Source organism: Phocoena sinus, chromosome 20, assembly GCF_008692025.1.
Source record: "Phocoena sinus isolate mPhoSin1 chromosome 20, mPhoSin1.pri, whole genome shotgun sequence".
In the NCBI taxonomy this organism is placed as follows: Eukaryota; Metazoa; Chordata; class Mammalia; order Artiodactyla; family Phocoenidae; genus Phocoena; species Phocoena sinus.
Genome location: NC_045782.1, coordinates 3,997,914 through 4,016,786, shown reverse-complemented (window position 1 = coordinate 4,016,786; position 18,873 = coordinate 3,997,914).

Sequence of the window (18,873 nt, the reverse complement as noted above, 5' to 3'; positions counted from 1 at the left end):
TGAATGGGATTTGTGCTCTTATAAAAGAGACCCCACAGAGCTCCCCCTAGCTCCTTCTGCCAAGCGACGATACAGTAAGTCTGTGACCTGGAAAAGGGCTCCCACCTGACCATGCTGGCAGCCTGATCCTGGACTTCCAGGTTCCAGAACTGTGAGAAGTAAGTTTCTGATGTTCATAAGCTACCCAGTTGCACTGTGTTATTGCAGCCGGATGGACCGAGAAACGGGGCATGGTACCATCTGTGGATCCACTAGAACCTTGTTGCTCGAAGAGAGGTCTGAGGAGACCTGCATCAACATCGCTGAGAGCTTATTAAAGAAACAGAACCTTGAGCTCCAACCAAGATCAATGGAGTCACCATCTGCATTTTAACAGCCTCTGCAGGTGACTCACAGGCAAGCTGAAGTTTGAGAAGTAGTGTTTTAGAGGAGTGACTCTGAAACTTGGACAACTGCTGGAATCATGGAGAGTTTTAGAAAAGACTGGTGCCTGATTCCCACCCCCCAATATTTAATTTAATTGTCATGAGGGTGCAGCCTGGGCTTTGGGATTCTAACCTGTAGCTGTGTCTTCATCCTCTGCTCTAGGGCAGTGTTTCTCAAGCATTCTTGATAAAAAAGCATCTGCAGGTACTTGTTAAAAATTAAAATTCTCGAACTTCATCCTGGATTCAGCATCGCATTATCTACGATGACCAAGTCTTGTAGGCTGTATGTTTACAGGTGGCCCAGGAGATTCTGATCCTCAGAAACCTCTGGCAAACGCTTTGGAGCAGCCTGGGTACATACAGCACAAGAAGGAAGTAATCTCTCTCAAAACAACGTGCTTCTGGGCTCTTCTCAGCCAGAGCATTAGTTTATTTGTCCTCATTAGACAGCCACTTGTGAGGCACAATTATGAATTTATTGTGTTTGGTTCACTAGTGGATAGTTTTGACTATTAGATTCCATATTTTAGAGCAGGATCTTTAAATCCATCATTTATTCATTCAATGAATATTTACGAAAGGCTATATTTACCAGATAATGTTATAAACACTGAGGATATAACTGCAGAGCAAAACAAAGTCCCTACTCCCATGACATTTTTGTTCTAAGGTGGAAACAGATCATGAAAAAATAGTAAACAGAAAATCTTTAGTGATAAGGGCTGTGAAGAAATAAAATGCATGAATGTAATAGAAAGTGGCTGAGGGTGAACAGCATCCACTCTAGGTAGGTTAGCGGTGAGGCTGAGGTGAGATTCAAACTGAGATTTGAAAGATGAGAACCTCAAAAAATAGCCAAGAAAAGTGTGCTCTGGACGGAGGAAACAGTAAGTACAAAAGGCCTGAGCCGGACCAGGCCCAGCGTGTTCCAAGGACGGGTCAATGTGTCTGTACCATAGTGAATAAACCTATGGTTCAAGGTGAGATTGCAGAAACAGTCGTGGAACCAGATCCAAAAGGGGTTAGGTTTTATTCTAAGAACAATGGAAAGTCATTAGAAGATTCTCACAGGGAGGTGATATGACTTGGAGGCTCTTTGGAGAAAGGATTGTGGCGGCAAAAATGGGAACTGGAAGTCTAATTCGGCAGCTGCTGTAGTTGTCGAGGTAAGAGATGACGGTGGCTTGAACTGCAGAAGCAGCTATGGAAAAAAGTGCACCAGTCCCCCTGTGCATGCTCCATTGACATAGTTCTATGATTTGAAGTCCTTCCCATTTTTTAAAACAAACCTGATTTGTTCCTGCGGTGTTTATGTTTTATTCGTTTTGTAGAAGCCTGTTTTGTCTTTGCATATCCAGCCCAAAGAAATGAATTCAAGTGTGAGACCAAGGAAGGCCTGTCCACTCATTCCTGATAAGCCTTTCACTCTGGTTTAAAGATTTTCATTCATAAATCTCTGGAGTATTTGCTTTTCCCGGTATTTTTTTTTTTTCTAGCTTTGGTTTTGAAGCCCTTCTAACGCTCTTTGTCAATTGTGCAATGCTTTCCATGTGAGTGGAAGGAGAACTCATACCATTTTGAGAGGTTAAGTGCCTTTAAGTGATTTAATAATGCTGGGAAGATATTTAACTCTATGGCAAGGGGATTTGGAGAGCATGCTATTTCCAGCTGTGGGTTAGATCCATATTTGGAAGGAGAAATTCTTAGCATCAAGAATATCATGGAATACATCCAGGTGTTCTTAAGAACTGCAAAAATATTGCCACTAAGAAGAACCTTTCGTCGTTCCTCCAAGATGCCATGCTTCTTCCTTAGTGAAAATGGGTACCAGGCACTGTACTTCTGAAAGGACTCTTGGAATCGGTCCAGTCAGCTAGGACGGAAAGCGGGCTTTTGAGAGCATGAAAAGCAGGAAACTGGAGCAAGAAAATGCGGGCATTTGCAAAGGTGCTAAAGATGAACAGGACTTAACTTTGTAAAGAAAGAAGTCTGGGGTAGGTGGTAGAAAATTCCATTCTGGAAGATGGAGAGTTATAAAGAACGGGGATTGGGAGGAGGGCTCAAGAAGTAACAAACCACTACATTGACGGTGCTGGGTTAAGAAGAGGGAAAAAAAAAAAAAGCAAGACTATGTCATTATGACTCGAGCAAAATACTTGCTCTGGGGACCTGCACAAGTTATCGGCTCACAAGTGGTTACACTCAGCATTCCTCTAACTGGGTCATTAGAGCACACGCCTGGATTTTAAGGGTAGCCTCCAGGAGGACAATCCAACAACGCGTGCCTTTGTGTAGCTTTCAGAGAAAGGACATAGGGGTGCTGGGCTCACGGACCATTTCAGACAGAAGACCGAATTATGTCTGCTGGGCTGTGATCCAATTAATAGCAAAGCGATTCAACATAATTGACCCCAAAAGAGTTGATTCGGTTGACACGTGGACAGAGCTTTGACAGCATGGCAGTGAGATCAGGGGAAGAAATTAATATGTGATTTAAGTAAATTCAGGCACCTGGTGGTTTAACAGATTTAGCCACTTTCATCTTTTGTTATTGGATTGACTCCGGCACAGTTGGGAGTTACTGAGAAACTGATCGCAATAAACCGGGCTCTGTGACATGCCACTCTGGGGCTCAAAGTTCCTTCCTGGATCACCAAGGGGAAATGATGCCACAAGGGCACTGGCCTACACTTGCGTATTTAACTTGCACAGACCAACCTTGTGTTTCTTCCTAGGAGGGTGGCTGAAAAGCATGATAAATGACAAAGTTTTGGAACCAAAGATAAGACTTAAAAATGCCAGAAAGACCTGGGCTGGAAACAGTGCAAGCAATACACTTTAAATTAAACCAAGAAGTTGGTCACAAGCTGGTTTCCTCTAAATTCTGGTCTTACATTTGATCCAGTATTTTCATGGCCGCTTTACGGACTTGGGCTACTGGCCTTAGTTCTACCTTAAAATACCTATTCATCCTTTGGTTTTAGAGCCTGTGCTGTTTTTTGTGCTTTGCCTTCCATTGCTCTGTAGGCATGTAGGTGGTGTATGTGTCCTGATGTGATATGTGTGAAAAGAGAGGGTCTAAATTTTTCATTAGCTTTTTAAAATGTAGAAGTAATCCACGAGTATGAAATTTCAAGCACTATGGAAGTAAATGAAGTAAAAAGGAAAAGAATATTTCAAGTTTAAACAGGCATTACCCAATTGCCTTCCAAAAATTCTGTACCAATTTATACTCACACAAACGGTCTATGAGAGGGTCCTCTCTTTTTCTTATATTTGCCAGGAACTGGTATAACTGTTTATTGTGTCTGACGCTAAACTTCAGGGGAGTGACTATGGATTTGAGGTTGTTTTTTTTGTTTGTTTTACAAAAGGGGATCACTTGCTGTTCTCCAGACCCACTTGTCTCCTTTCTGTTCCTTCCAAACAGCAAGTTCTCAGGCGGTGCTCAGACTTTCTTGGCCTGGAACACTTCCTCAGGTCGTCCCAACTGTCATTCTCACTGAGACTTAGCTCAAATTCTCCTGGCAGAATTTCCCTCTCCACTGTTTTAAAGGAGAAACCAAATTCACTCTGGCATGACTGTCTATCGTATTTCTCTACTTATTTCCCTGAAAGAATGTATCCTAACGTACAATACCCTTTTTCATGTACTAGTTTGTTTTCTTTCTCCACCAGTGCCTTGATAGCACAGACCGACCTGTGTGTCTTTCACTGTCCTCCTCCTCCAGCCTGACCCAGTGATCGGCAAATAATAACGATGCCTTTGTTGAATTTATGGATGAATAGTTTCTCCACCTTTTCCTTGGAGGCCACGGATGGAGGGGAGGGAGGGAGATAGATGCGGTATCTAGGATGACTCCTGCTTCATACCCACTGGTCCTCATGAAATGAACACAACACCCCCCATAAAATCAGTGCACTTCAAAGAAATCAGAGAGAGCTTCTCTCTTCATGGTCTCCTTTTATGATGAAATTGGGAAAACCCTATCACATTTTGAAACTCTTGTTTATTTTTCATATTTGGTTCAATGCATCCTGCAAATTATAATTTGCACCACAGACACAAAGATAATTCACTTGTGTTTGGTGGGAAAGAAGTATATTAATTTATTTGACTTGTGCATTTTTTCTAACTCCTAGGAAAACCATGGGAAGTTCATGGCAACTTGATATGAGAGGGATATTTCATGTTGGTGGTGGCTGTTTTATTTTGTTTTTCCTGATCTCATGCTCACCGTACATTTAGACAATTCTAAAGAGGATAAAGAAGGAAACGTAATCCACACGTCACCTTTTATTACTAAAATATACATTTTGTCTTAAGCCGAATTCCTCTAAAGGCAGATGCTGAGGTAGGACTAGAATGTAAGTCCTTTACTTTGGAAGTAACCTAAGGAAGCAGCTGTAGGAGACAGGAGAAGTAAGGCGGGGTAGGGAGGGAAGTCCATACAGGCTGTGATAAACAGCAGGTCACCACCATGAATAGCTGGGGCTCAGTCCTGCTGGAGACACCTGTCAGACCAGGTAACAACCCTTTCAGTTGTCCCACCTGAGAGACATTTCCAGTCCATGATTAGACGAGGGCTGCTTCTAGAGGTGTTAGCTCGCCGGCCCCCCACTCCCATCCACTGAGTCCTGCTCCAAGCACAGGCTGGGCAAGTGACCACGGCCAGAGAAAGCCCTTAGGCAGACGGTTACAATACGAAGCCAGCATGTGCCAGACAGTGTGTGCCAAGGAGACATGGGCAGGGTGTTGCCAGCATCTGTTATACAATCATTAGAGACAAGCTCAGGTGGAGCCATTCCGGCACCAAGTCCTACCCTCCTTCCAAACAGCCAGTGCTGAACAGACAGACTACTCCTGGAAACACGAGTTCGAAAAATCAGATTCAAGGCTGAGCATACAAACAAAAATCTCCGTTAGTAGATGGGGCAGGGAGTCAAGGCTTCAAACATGCTTGCCCCGACTGGCTTGGTCTCTTGTCTGCCCACAACCTACCATGAGGAGAACATGTACCCAGGTAGCAGTTGGTCCAAGAGAACTGTGAAGTGGGTCAGACCTGAATCCAAACTGAATTCAGGAGCCCAGCCCAGCTCAAAGTCATTTAAAGTAGAGCCACCCTAGTCTGCAGACCTCTAAACAAGAAAAATAAATGCTCGTTATTATAACCACTGCTTTTCAGAGTTACATGTTACACAGCATTATCACAACTGTAGCCGACAGATGCAGTACTCAAGGGGATAGATTTAATGAAGCAATGAGGACAATAGTTTAAAGAACACTATTATAATCTTCAAGGATGTGGAGTGGATATTACAGACCATTTAAAAAGGGAGAGAGAATCAACTAGAGAGCTTGTGAATTATAAACGTTATTGCTAAAATTAAAAGCTCTCTTATATGGACTAAACAGCAGCAGGGAAACAGATAAAGAACAAATTCATTAGTTAATAAATTGTGCCAAAAACTTGATCTGATATTCGACACAAAGAAAAAAAAATTATGAAATAAAAATCAAAACATGATGGATAGATCCAGGAATGGAAGGAAGGGCATGTGGAAAGTAGTGATAGAAAAACAAATCCCATAACAAAGAACCCATCAAATGTTGAGCAGGACTGAATGAAAAAGGGTCATCATCTAGATACACATGGCAAAATTTCATTAGAATAAGAATTTTAGAGAAGCGGGGGGGGAGAGAGAGAGAGAGAGATCTACAGGGAACAAAAAATGGATTAATACAAATGCTGTCATCAGCAACACTGGATTTAAAAATTAAACTAAAAAAAGAAAAAGCTATGGTAAACTAGGAATAGAGGACAACGTTGTTAACTCAGCAAAAGTTATTTCTAGAAACCTTTAGCAACCCACCTACTGAATGGTGACACACTTCAATTATTCCTCCTGTAGTTTTTGTCAACCTTAATTTTCAATTTCAAATATATGTTTTCGTACTAAACTGATATGTATCTATATGAACATTTTGAATGGTTGCACAGTATTTCACTGTATGATGAACATCTTCTAACTTATTTAATCAGCCCCTCTTTAATGGGGATTGCTTGTTTCTATTTTATAATCTATAAAGTGTGCTTCAATGAACATTCTACTTGAAATTTCCCACATCTTCTGGAATGCCGATTGGATATTATCAACATTTTTAACGTTGACTAAATCAGTGATTGGAAAGTAAATCTTGTGGGTTTTAAAAAATTTTTTCTTTTAAAAACACTGGTGAAGCAAAAGACCATCCTGTGTTCATTCATTCAACAAAGAGCGCCTGCAATCCACCAGAGCTGTTCTATGTGCTCAGCACATACCCATCACTGACCCAAACAGACACAGTGCACTGCTCTCATATGTTCCAAGTATTTCTTCTTTTGTGAGCTACTCATTAACCTACTGAGCTGCTCATCTTTTCCCCACTGCATTTTAGAAACTAACTGTGCATTCAGACTTTTAATTATTGAGTTAAATTATTATTTAATTATTGCCATAATTACAAAACCTTTTTATTTGTTTGTATTTTAGCTTTTATGCTTCTTTTCTGGCAGCTCAGGCAAGTTTTGATTTTACGTAGGCACATTTTTCAATGTTACCCTATATTTTTCTACCTACTTATCCTAAGATTATAGAAATAGTTATCCACATTTTCCTCTAATATTTTTTATAGTGATTAAGCTTTTGGCTTAAAAACGTACCAAATCATATACAAAACAGATCCGCTCACTGGCTGGGCCTGACCTGAGAATCACCACGTGTGCCATGAACAACGCTGGGTCAGCTGTTTGGTTATGAAAGAGTGCTTTTCCCTATTAAGGTGTGTATTTTACTCCTGCGTCAGACTCTCCCCGCGTTAAAACATGGAGATGTCAACAGAACGACATCAAACCACCTGAGTCAAAATGCTCTTGGAAGCAGAGTTACTGCCTTTAAAAGAAGGTCTAAAGTCCCTAGCAGACTCACTGGCCCTGCCCGACTTGAGCCGCAGCTCCCTGAAAATGACACATCCTCCCCTGTCGCCCGTGGTGTCACGCCACCCGCGGGAGTTGGGTCTCTACCCCACGCTCCCTTGGTTGACTTCTACTCATCCGCCAGACCTCAGCTTCAGTGTCGTCTCCTCCAGGGGAAGCAGGCAGTCAGGTCATGAATATTTACTGGACCACCCTTCTTTGTCCACACTGTTCTCCCCACTTCCCAGCCAAGGCTGGTGAGGCGTCACTCCTACATGTGGCCACATCACCCATCACACAAAATCACAACAGCCTCGTTCCTGGACTGTAAAAACTATAGGCAGTAAGCCCCTTGTCTCCTTCACTAAGGTATCCCCAGCCACTGACATATAAATCAACGTGAACACAGACAAAGCAGTAAACCGGAAGGAACCAGGAGGAAAGTGTGTGACATTTCATTTCCTGGAAAGTGAACAGGGCAAGAGAAATGGTGCCCATCCTTCAGAGACCTGTGCTGTAGGTGCATTTGAAAGAACTCTGGCTTTGACGTCAGAGGAACTTGTTTCAGCTCGTGGCCCTGTCGGGTTCTACCTCTGTGACCTTGGACGAATAAACTTTCTCAAATCTGGTTTCCCGTCTATACTCGGCATAAGGCCTATATGCCCCAAATCTCAGGGTAACATTTCTTGAGCTCTTATTCTATGTGCCATACATTGAGATGATTTCATTAATGATACTACCTACTTTAATCTTCATGCCCTATTGTGGAGATACTGTTAAGATTATCTTCATCAATAAATTGGAGAATCCAAGGACTTCAAGCCCAGATGAGGAAACTGGAGGGCATCACTTAGGGTAGTAGGAGTACTGGGGGTTATGTACTCAGTCTAAAACGTAGAGAGGCTATGTGATTTGCCCACATTCACACAGAGTGAAAATAGCGGAGCCGGGATTCCGACCCAGGACCGTCACTTAGTCACTGAGAACATCACCTAATCAACGTTCCAAGGCTTTATTCAAGTTGGGACAAGGGTGTTATAAGTGGATGGGCTTTGTAAACTGTCAAGCCAGGGCAAAAACTGGAGATGGGGGGCAACCCACCCGCAGGACAAAGAAAGCAGCTGCAGTATCCGGATGCTTGTTTGCCTTCAGGGAGGAATGTATGCCTGGGATTTCAGATCTGATCCAAGTTCAATGTGTCTGGCCCAAGGTTATTTTTGATTCAAGGCCTCAGTGCCCTGGTTTCTGTCAACACTGAAATAAACACCACTTTGCAATCTGCACCTTTTATTAATGGTGTGACTCACTTAATGAGGGCTTCGCTGACTCACATCGATCTTCCTTTGAGAAGAGGCCCATCAAGGAACTGTGGACAGCTGCCAGCCTGGATCCTCTCTGCATCAGCAGCTGGCAGGTCCAGCCACCCTGCAAGCTCGCCGTCCCTCCAGAGGAGGGGAGAAAGCAAAACCTCAAGCCTCGAGGGCAGCCCAAAAACAGACACAAGTTTTAAAGGCTACTTTACTGGCCTTCTCTGGACACTGTTCTTTATTTCTTTATCTTATTTTCGTTTCAGGCAAACAGCCATGGACGGATTCCTCTTAAAACCTAATCATAAAATATTCTCCAAATGGGCAAAGGCACTAATCAAAACTGTGAAAAGAAAGGCTGGAATAAGGAAAGAATTAAATGAGACCTGGGGGATTTTTCATTGCAAAGTTTCTCTAATTCAGCATCCCAGGCTGACTCATAAAGGGAGAAAATATTCCGCCATGATGACAATGCGTGATTTAGCGTCATCTGCGTTACAAAAGGGTGGCGGTGTGACGGGGATGGCTTGGTGTCCCCAGAGTTTGGAATGGAATCTGCAGTTCTGTCTACATACAATCACACACTGTTCATTTTTAATTCCTTCTCCATCCACTAGTTCTTAGGTCTAGTTATTGCCACTGTCCACACCGAGCTCTTGGAAAGCAGTCGAGGACAAACCCAAGTTAGCTGTGGATTCCTTTTAGAATAACCCAGGCTCCTTGTTCTACACAGAAGAGGGCTCGCCGTGTGGTTCCCTCCCTGCCTTCCCTAGAGTAACAGGTTTAGAGTGGGAGCATCCAGAGGAGGATGTACCGTCTTGAGGACCGGCTTCCTTCCCCTTCTCACCACTGCAGTCCTGACTGTTTTAAGGAAGCCTAAAAACAGGGACGAAGGCTTTCGAAGCAACACCATCACGGGAGGATGCTGTTCCTTGTGAGAATCTAAACTAGATACGACGTGAAGGTAGAGCAAAGACAGCCTGGGTGGCATCGTAGCACGTCTTCCTCAGCAGGCAGTCCGGTTCTCCTGAGAAACATGTAGGGGAGCCTTGCTGCCCGCTTATCATTTCTGTTGTTTCAGGGTTGGGGGAGTCTGCAAGTGGAGGAAGGCTGAGAGGCTCAAAGGGGATGCTTCCTTCAGAGGATTCTCCTTGGCTACTCTCAGTGGGTGAAATGGCAGGGCTCCTGTGCCCTTCAGAGTGGAGGGGGCGTCCACAAAGCAGCCATGTCCAACCCCCGCGTGACGGGTGGCGGAATCTGGGAAGAGGTCATGTGGAACTCCCCACTAAATTGCAGTGATCAGCTCCTGTGTATGGTGAAACTATGGGCAGTTGGCTTTCCTTTATGCTTTTCTGTATGTTTTAATTGTTCTGTGCTTATTTTCATAATAGGAATATATGTTGCTTTAAGTTAATTAAACTAATAAGGATTTAAAATGTTCTTTAAGATTTTATCCAGCTCTTAAAATCAAGATAAAGGTTTTCTACATGTTCCAAAATGAATTATCTTAACCACCTAATAAACCTGTCCCTTCTTTAATGTTTCTTATTTTGGCACCAACAAGCCAAAAAGCTTAGAACTGCCCTAAACCGCACTCTTGCACTTGTACCTCCAAATCTCCTCAAGCACACGTTTAGTCTGTTTACCTTCTCTTAAATCTGATATCCTTCTCTCCATCCCTCATTATATAATGAACTGACTGGGGTTGGAAATAACTCTTACGTACTGCTTTCTCCTCCTCTCACTCCTTAGAAGATGCCTTCTGACTTACATGCTGAAGTTGCTACTGCTGGACATTTTATATCTGGCCTCCCACTCCAGTTGTGTCACAGTAGTTGGTCAAATCACAGAGCCACAGAATTTTAGAACTGAAAGGAACACGAAAGTTATCTTGCCCTGTCCTTAAATTTTACCAGAAGAAGAAACTGAAGGTCAGAGCTGTAAAGTGACTGCCCAGTATCACAGAGCTACGTCATGGGGAAGCGGTGACCTGACCCTGGGTCTCCCAGGTCCTAAGCCTGTGTGTCTCCGCACAGTTCCCTCCACCTCCAGCTTCAAAACATCCATTCAAAACGGTTATTTTTAGTCGATGCTGGGCCTCCTCGTCTGCCCTTCTGCAGCTCTAACGATAAAGGGGTTTGCAGAATAAAAACCCTGGCAGGGGTATGCGGTACAAACGCTGGCTTTTAGCTAAACTTGCTACGGGGCTGCAGCTGAGCCATAAAGCTGCCCCTTCTTTTAATTCAAATTTGCAAAGTTAAAGTAATAAAGCATAACAGAAGCGTCCTTTGATTTAAGGCTGCTGGGGGAGAGCCTTGAGTTAGATCTGAGCTGTTTATTTAAATCAATGAATGGAACTTCAGCAGAACAGCTAATAAACAACCCTCCACAAGGTCAGGCCAGGCTCCCCGGACCCGAGGTGTTCGGTCTGAAATCCAGCCAGAGAGACCAAGGCTCACATTGGCCTCATAGAACTCTCCAGTGGTCTAGGGTTCCCCCTGGGGCCTCGGGTTTGGAATGCCTTCTGAGAAGGCAGGCCAGGGACGGTGGCAGGAAGACAAGCTTTATTTTGTCTACCTTAGAAGGAGGGATGGTCAAGGGACACTGCCTCTAGGGAAGCCAGCACCCCCACCCCCCACCAGCACCGAGGCACCCAAGCCGCTTTGCTGAGACCACAGATCTCTCCTCTGTGGAATCCAACTGAAAAATAGTAAGACTTCAGACACGGTCCAGCTGACATTTACATCTGAATTTTTGAAGCCTTTACACTTGATTTATGATTACGTTCACATATCGATGTACTAGTAGCAAGCTGCCCTTAGAATGACTCCCAGCCCCATCAGAAAGTTTCCTCCCTGAGGCCTCTATTTCTGCTGCACCTTCTATGCAGAACCACCTTCCTTCTCCTCTCTTCCCCTCCCCTCCACCTCCCGTATTTCAAGATTAAGTTCTGAAGCTATAGCTTTCACGTTTTCTTCTCTTAACAACTCGGGAGAGAGTGACCTTCCTCTCTTCTGCATTCCTGGGGAACTGGGGTGGCCCATTGCAATGTGTTTTCTAATCTTACGCGGCTCTGGGTACCATTTTCCTTTCCCTGCACACTTTGCCCATAACAAATGTCCAACAGAAGGATGTGAGATGCGGAGACACGAGGGAGGGCCAGAGCGGGCTCGCCGTGGTGCCATTAGCATCCATCACCACTCACAAAGCAGCTGAGGATGTTATTCTGTTTCGTGTTTGGCAGGATAGGTGCACCTCAGGGCTTCATTCCACTGTTCTTGCCTTTTAAAACGAGGTGGGAAGCCCTGGCTGAGGTAACAATTGCTCATGACTTTCCCTCGAGGTCTTTTTACTAAAGCAGTTTTACTAATAGGCTGTTTACAGTCATTTCCTTTTCACAGCTGGCCACAGAGTGAAGTGAAAACAAAAGATACCCAGGGGTTTATCAATTTTTCTCCCTTATAAACTGTTAGTACCTCTCAGCAGGAAGGGCTCACAATCCCCAATTTATAACCCCTTTCAGCAGGATTTGTCTGCCCAGATTGACTCACTACATGGAAGGAACTCAGATCCCTCCGGCAGAGGCGGGTACCCCGTGCTGAGCCTGGCAACCTCACAGCCGGGTCTGCGACACGGTTGGGGGCGGCAGCTCGCGGACCACTGGAGCCGTGTAGGGAGGAACCAGGACACCGTCCCAAAGCAGCTTTATGCGGATTCCAAAGAGCGGGGCATTGTTCACCTTGCACGTATTTCTTAAGTTTTTTTTTTTTTTTTTTTTAATTTTTCCAAGCAAAGACCTCTAGCATGCTATTTAGTATACAGGAAGTAGAAAACAGACTGTCAGCCGCACCTAAAGTTCCAAGCCGGAGCAAAGAAAGTGAAAGGGCAGAGGCACAAACAGGAAAGGAAAACATGAGGCAGAAAGCAAAGACAGCAAGTCAGATTTGACCCTGATCAAAAGGGGAAGGTCACAGCCAAACCTCGTCAGGGTGGCATGTGGAATGAACTACCCAGATTAGCCATTACCTCAGCTATGATGAGTGACAGGAAGCAGTCTGTGCAAAGGGGGCTTTTCAGCCTTCACAGGTGTGCTTTGCTAAATAATACAAGACTAACCTTGTGATTTACTTTAATGATACATTTTTTCATTCGTTTACTATTTCATTCACTTATTCATTCATTCATTCATTCAAAATAAGCATCAACTACAAGCTGGGAAAACAAGAAAACAATCACAGAGCTTTCTGCCTAGTGACAGACATTGTTTAAATGAATTACTCCACTGGTTAGCTATTAGGGGAATCAAATCTAGACTCGGTTTACACAGCACTGGTAAGAAGGACAGCCAGAAAAACAGGTAAGTGAAAAAACAACTGCTAAGTGGAGAAAGGAATAAAAGCAGCTTATTGAGTCTGAGAAACAGAAAAAAGGCCAATACAGTTAGAACATATAAGCAAAGGGGAAAGTGGCTCAGCTGCGTCTGCAGGACCTGACAGGGGATGGACCATTCAGTGTCCTGCAGCTCGTGCTGAGATAACAACTGCCATCCTCAGGGTGCGGGGAAGCTGTTGGAAAGCTTCAAGGGATGACAAGACACGACCAGACAAGTATATTCTGAATATTGCTCCCTCCGATGGAAAATGGACCAAAAGGAGAAAAGGCCAGTAGGAGGTTAGCATGCTGGTCTAAGTGAGGACACTGGTGGTTTATTCTAGGATGCTAGCTTGGGCTGAGGTGATAGTGGTAGAGTTGGAGAGAGTGGACATTCAAGATCTATTTTGGGAGCAGAGTTGACAAGACTTGCCAATGGATGGGATATGCAACAGGCTTCTGGCATGAGCAACTGAGTAGATGAGGCTTTTGCTTCTCCGACTGAGTACTTCCTACTTCCCCCCAGTCAGAGAGAACTGAAGGAAGACATCAGCCTTGTCTCTCTCCCGTTTCACCTTCAACTGCCATCCATCTCTCCACCATTGATTTTCAATCCCTGCCTCTCCACCCGCCAGCTGTGGGTCTTTGTCAAGATATTTAGTCCCCTTAAGCTTCAGAGCCCCTAGCTAAAACGGGAGAGTTGAGAGAATTAAATGAAATCCTACTTAAAGAGCTCCTGGACCACAGAAGGAACTCGATAAATGGATGTTTATTTCCTCCCTCCTTTTCCTTCTTAGCTCCGCCCTCTGAGATCTTGAGTTTGGCGCTTCCTTTTCTCAGACATACTCTTCTGCTCATGCGCTCTCTTCACCCCGCCTCCCATACAAATGGGATCATCTGCTCCAGCCAGAGAAACGTCCACCTCTTGCCTGCATCATTCCAGCGAAGGCTACTATGCTTCCAAGTGCGTGCTCCCCAGCCCTCAGTGCCCATTTCTGACCTTGTGATTATCTATGACCTGCATTTACAAGGACCTCTTGTTCCCCGGTGGGAGAAGCAGTAAAGTGGCTGAACTTGAGGACAGAGGTGCAGTGCTTGAGAAATAAAGAGATGTTGCAGGTCAAAGGCAGGGCAGACAGGGGCCCTGTCTGGGGTTGGAGCCGATTCAGAAGCGAAAAGCCAGAGCCAGGCAAGCTGTGAGGTGGCAGAGGGGGGAGACCCACCCTGTCAGAGATAACGGCTTTTGAAACAAAAGGAAAACCTGCCTCGGACAGGAAACCTCTCATCCCCTCCTCTGTCACTACTGTGACTGGAACCGGTGGTTACCTTCCCCCCTCCCAGATCTGCAAACCCACCGCCTGCAGCCACTGCCACATTAAGAGACCAGACGGCAGATTTTATGCAGCCTTGCAGTCTGCCTTCTAATAGAGATATCAGACCTGCACTTGGGTGCCTCTCAACATTTAAAATACCTTTAAATTAAGGAGGAAGTTTAAATCAGTTCATGTGTCCAATGTTCAATGGAATGACCTTAATTTTACTTTGTTTTAAACTTGTTCATTAGGTGGATAATAAACGCATACACTAAAATGAAATTCAACAACATGAAGGGGTACATGCCAAACGCCTTTACTTGCCTTTCTCAGAGGCAATCACTATAACAGGTTTTGTGGGTGTGTGTATATAAAATTTTCCATAAACATCCCACTGTGAATAACTACGAGTATGAATAGCTGGGCACCTTTTCCCACTACTCACTCATCTTTCAGTCACGAAGCTCCATCTTTACCCTACCCTCATTTATAGAATCAGTCCCTTTATTTTGTGTCCTCATTGTGCTAAGTACAGACTCCTACCCCTGTGTCTATAATATTTTCTTGCTATGTATGTCTCACTCCCCATATTAAAAAATGATGAACAAAATAATAAAATAAACCCAAAGAAAGTAAAGGAAGAACAGGTAGCAGCAGGAATTAATAATATAGAAAACAGTCACCAAAAAACAAGCTATAGCTGATTTGTAAAACCAAAGTCGATTCTTTGTAAAAACTAATGAACTAGATAAATCTTTGGCAAGTCTGATTAAGGGGGAAAAAATGAAGACAAAGGTAAGCAATACTGAAAGCAAGAAAAGTGGCAGGACGATAGCTGTAGAGGCGGCTTTTAAATTATGAGAATATTTTGTAACAATGTCAACAAATTTGAAAATCTAGATGAAATGGATGATTTCTTAGAAAAATGGAAATTACTCAAGAATGAGTACAAAATCTAAATGTATTAATAACCATACAAGAAACTGAAAAAGTAGTCAGAGATTACTGTTAAAACTCTTGGGCCAAGGGTTTTATAGGCAAATCCTACCAAGCCTTCAAGAAGCAGATAATCTTTGTGTCATTCACCTTATTCGATAGCATAATAAAAGATAAGAAATTTATTGACTCAACCTGCAAAGATAGTGCAGGAAGAAAAATGTCTGCCAGTCTCATACACATAGATGTAAAAGTTCTAAGTAATAAATTAAGCTATCAAATCCAACAGTTTAATAATTAAATGCCAAAGTGTTTTATCTCACTTACCATTGGAAAATCCACTAATTTAATTCACCACAGAGGCTGATTTAAAAAAGAAAACAATTTATGATCATCTCAAAAGATGCCAGAGAGAATATTTTATAATATTTAACATCTTTCCTCATTTAAAAAATACTTTAATAATATTCTTTAATTAGAATGAAATGTCCTCACTCTCTAAAGGGTTCTTCACCAAATCCCATATAATTGTGAAATATTAGAGGTAGTCTTACTAATCAGGAACAAAACAAGGATCTCCATTATCATTGTCACTGGAAACATTAGCAAATGCAACAAGACAAGAAAAAGAGAGCTTTAACTATTGCAAAGAAAGGCGCCCAAATGATTACTTTTCACAATTATCAATGAAGAATATCTAAGAGAAGCCATTTAAAATTATTATAAATAATAAGGTAATTCAATAAAGTGTCCAAATAGAAAACAACCTAGCAAAACCATTTGTCTTCTTACGTGCAAGAACATACAATATGATGATAGTATAATAAGGCAAATATCATATACCCTTACAACATGCAAGTACTGATCTAAGTGTTTTACACAGACTAACTCATTTCATCCTCATAACAACTCTATGGGTTAGGTATAACTATTGTTACATTTCACAGGGAGGGGAAATAAAACACAGAAAGATGAAGCAACGCGCCGCCCAAGATCGTGCTACCAATAAGCGGCAGATCTGCGGTATAAACTCAGGGAGTCTGGCTGCATATTCCATGCTCTGGAAATTAAACCCAGAGTGAATATTCCCCTTGAAAGTTTTCTGAAGAATACAAAAATAATTTCTGTCAGATTGGCAAACGTTTTTAATTTGATAAAATCAAATACGGGTGACCACTGAAGGATTCAGGTTCTCCCCCACCTTGTTACTTGAACTACGAATTGATGAAGCTCTTCTGAAGGCAATTTGTTAGTCCATCAAAACTAAACGTAAGCTAGGAGTTTATACTGAATAAACCTTGAGTACAAGAATACTTATTGCAGAATTGTTGGAAATAGCATGAAACAGACAACAACTAAACGACCACCAGTAGGGGACTCTTGAAATAGAGTATGCTCTATCTTTACTATAAAGTATCATGCAGCTGTCAAAAAAGAAGGTATTGATGTGGAAAAATCACAAAGACAAATTTTCAGATAAACAAAGCAAACTAGGGGAAAAAGTGCATAGTATGATCCCAATCGTGTTTTTCCAAGGCATAATACATATACACGTATGGATATGGAAACACAGAAAAGGGAATGAAAAAACATGGTCTAACCTATTGGCAGAAATGAATTCTAAGAAGAGGACTGGAGGAAGGACAGGATTTTCAAGGTTTTCTTTATATAAAATTCTTTACTGTTTGAATCTCTTATATAAAGAGTATATTTATAACTTTAAATGTGTTTTTAAAAGGAGAAAAATTTTTAAGTAGAAAATGAAATATTACTTTAAAAATCAGAATAGGGCTTCCCTGGTGGCGCAGTGGTTGAGAGTCCACCTACCGATGCAGGGGACACGGGTTCGTGCCCCGGTCCGGGAAGATCCCACATGCCGCGGAGCGGCTGGGCCCGTGAGCCATGGCCGCTCAGCCTGCGCGTCCGGAGCCTGTGCTCCGCAACGGGAGAGGCCACAACAGTGAGAGGCCCGCGTACCGCAAAAAAAAAAAAAAAAAAAAAAATCAGAGTAGAGGAAAGGGAAAAGTCTTTAGGCTAAAGAATGCATTTAAGCACAATGAAATAGTTATATCTGTTTTTAAAAGGAATGAGTATCTCTGCGAGAAAAGAGTTTGGAAATGTCCATTCCTCTGACCACTTCCATTCATACTTAATAAGATGAGGGAGAAACAAATTCTGTCCTATTTTACCCTCACACAGAAGAATGTGAGGTACCCTGAAAAGGCAAAGAATTTGCCATGTCATATAAAAAGCTGGATAGTATATGTTTCATCCTGGGAAACAAGATTAAGAAGAACTGTTTAATAAGAGTTGCTTTTGAGAATGGTATTAGATTTGTTAATAGCCCTCCTCTAGAGAAGTGATTCAATGCATTTTCTCAGAAGGCAATGCAATGTATAAGTCTCTGTGTTGTGTTGAGGGGAGAGCCTGCTGTGCTGGAAGACTCGTCAGTTTAAACACCATCCCAGCCATGGCTGGTAGAAAGAGCTGGGAGGATGCTCCCTCCACCGCCACCACCCCCTCCACTTCAATAATAGCAGCTGCAGGGCAGGGCAGGAGGCAGAGTTAGTCCTCAGGAGGGGGCAATGACAGCAGTAAAAGAAAAAGAAAAAAGAAAAAAAAGCAGTTCAAGAAACAAGCAATATTGCTTATTTTGAATTAATCAGACTCTGGAAACATCTGCCTGAGAATGGATGTTGGCTCCACCACGCAAAAGCTCTGTGACATCATGCAAACTGCAATTCCTCTCATCCTCAGTTTACTGACCTTTAAAATGGTAATACAACAGTTTTCTCACAGGATGGTTGTGAGAAATCAATGAAATAATCTTGCAAAGCTCTTAGCACAGTGTCCAGAATATACTAAGTATTTCAACATAGATTAGGCATTATTAATAATAATGTTATGGCCACTTTAGGGACACGGGGAACAGAAACCACAGCCCTTTAGGAATTTGATGTCTACCTGTGGTTGTTTCTGCTCTTTGGCTGAGCACATTCCAGGGCTCATGGAGAAGTAAGTGGTTATTGGTGAGGGTGGGGGGCTGCTGGAGACGCTGTCAGCTAGGACACAGGCTAGAGTTGCGCTGTCCACTGTGATAGCCTGGTTTGCTCAAAGTAAGATGCACCATAATCACAAAATAATACTCTGGATTTGCAGATACGATATGAGAAAAAAGTGCAATATCTCATTAATAATTTTATATTGACTACTTGTTAGATATATTGGGTTAAATAAAATAATTTATTAAATCTACTTTCATCTGTTTCATTTTACTTTCTTTTTTTTTTTTTTTTTTTTTTTTTTTTTTTTTTTTTCTCAGTACGCGGGCCTCTCACTGTTGTGCCCTCTCCCTTTGCAGAGCACAGGCTCCGGACACGCGCGCAGGCTCAGCGGCCATGGCTCACGGGCCCAGCCGCTCCGCAGCACGTGGGATCCTCCCGGACCGGGGCACGAACCCGTGTCCCCTGCATCGGCAGGCGGACTCTCAACCACTGCGCCACCAGGGAAGCCCCATTTTACTTTCTTTAGGTGGCTACAAAAACATGATACAAATGAACTT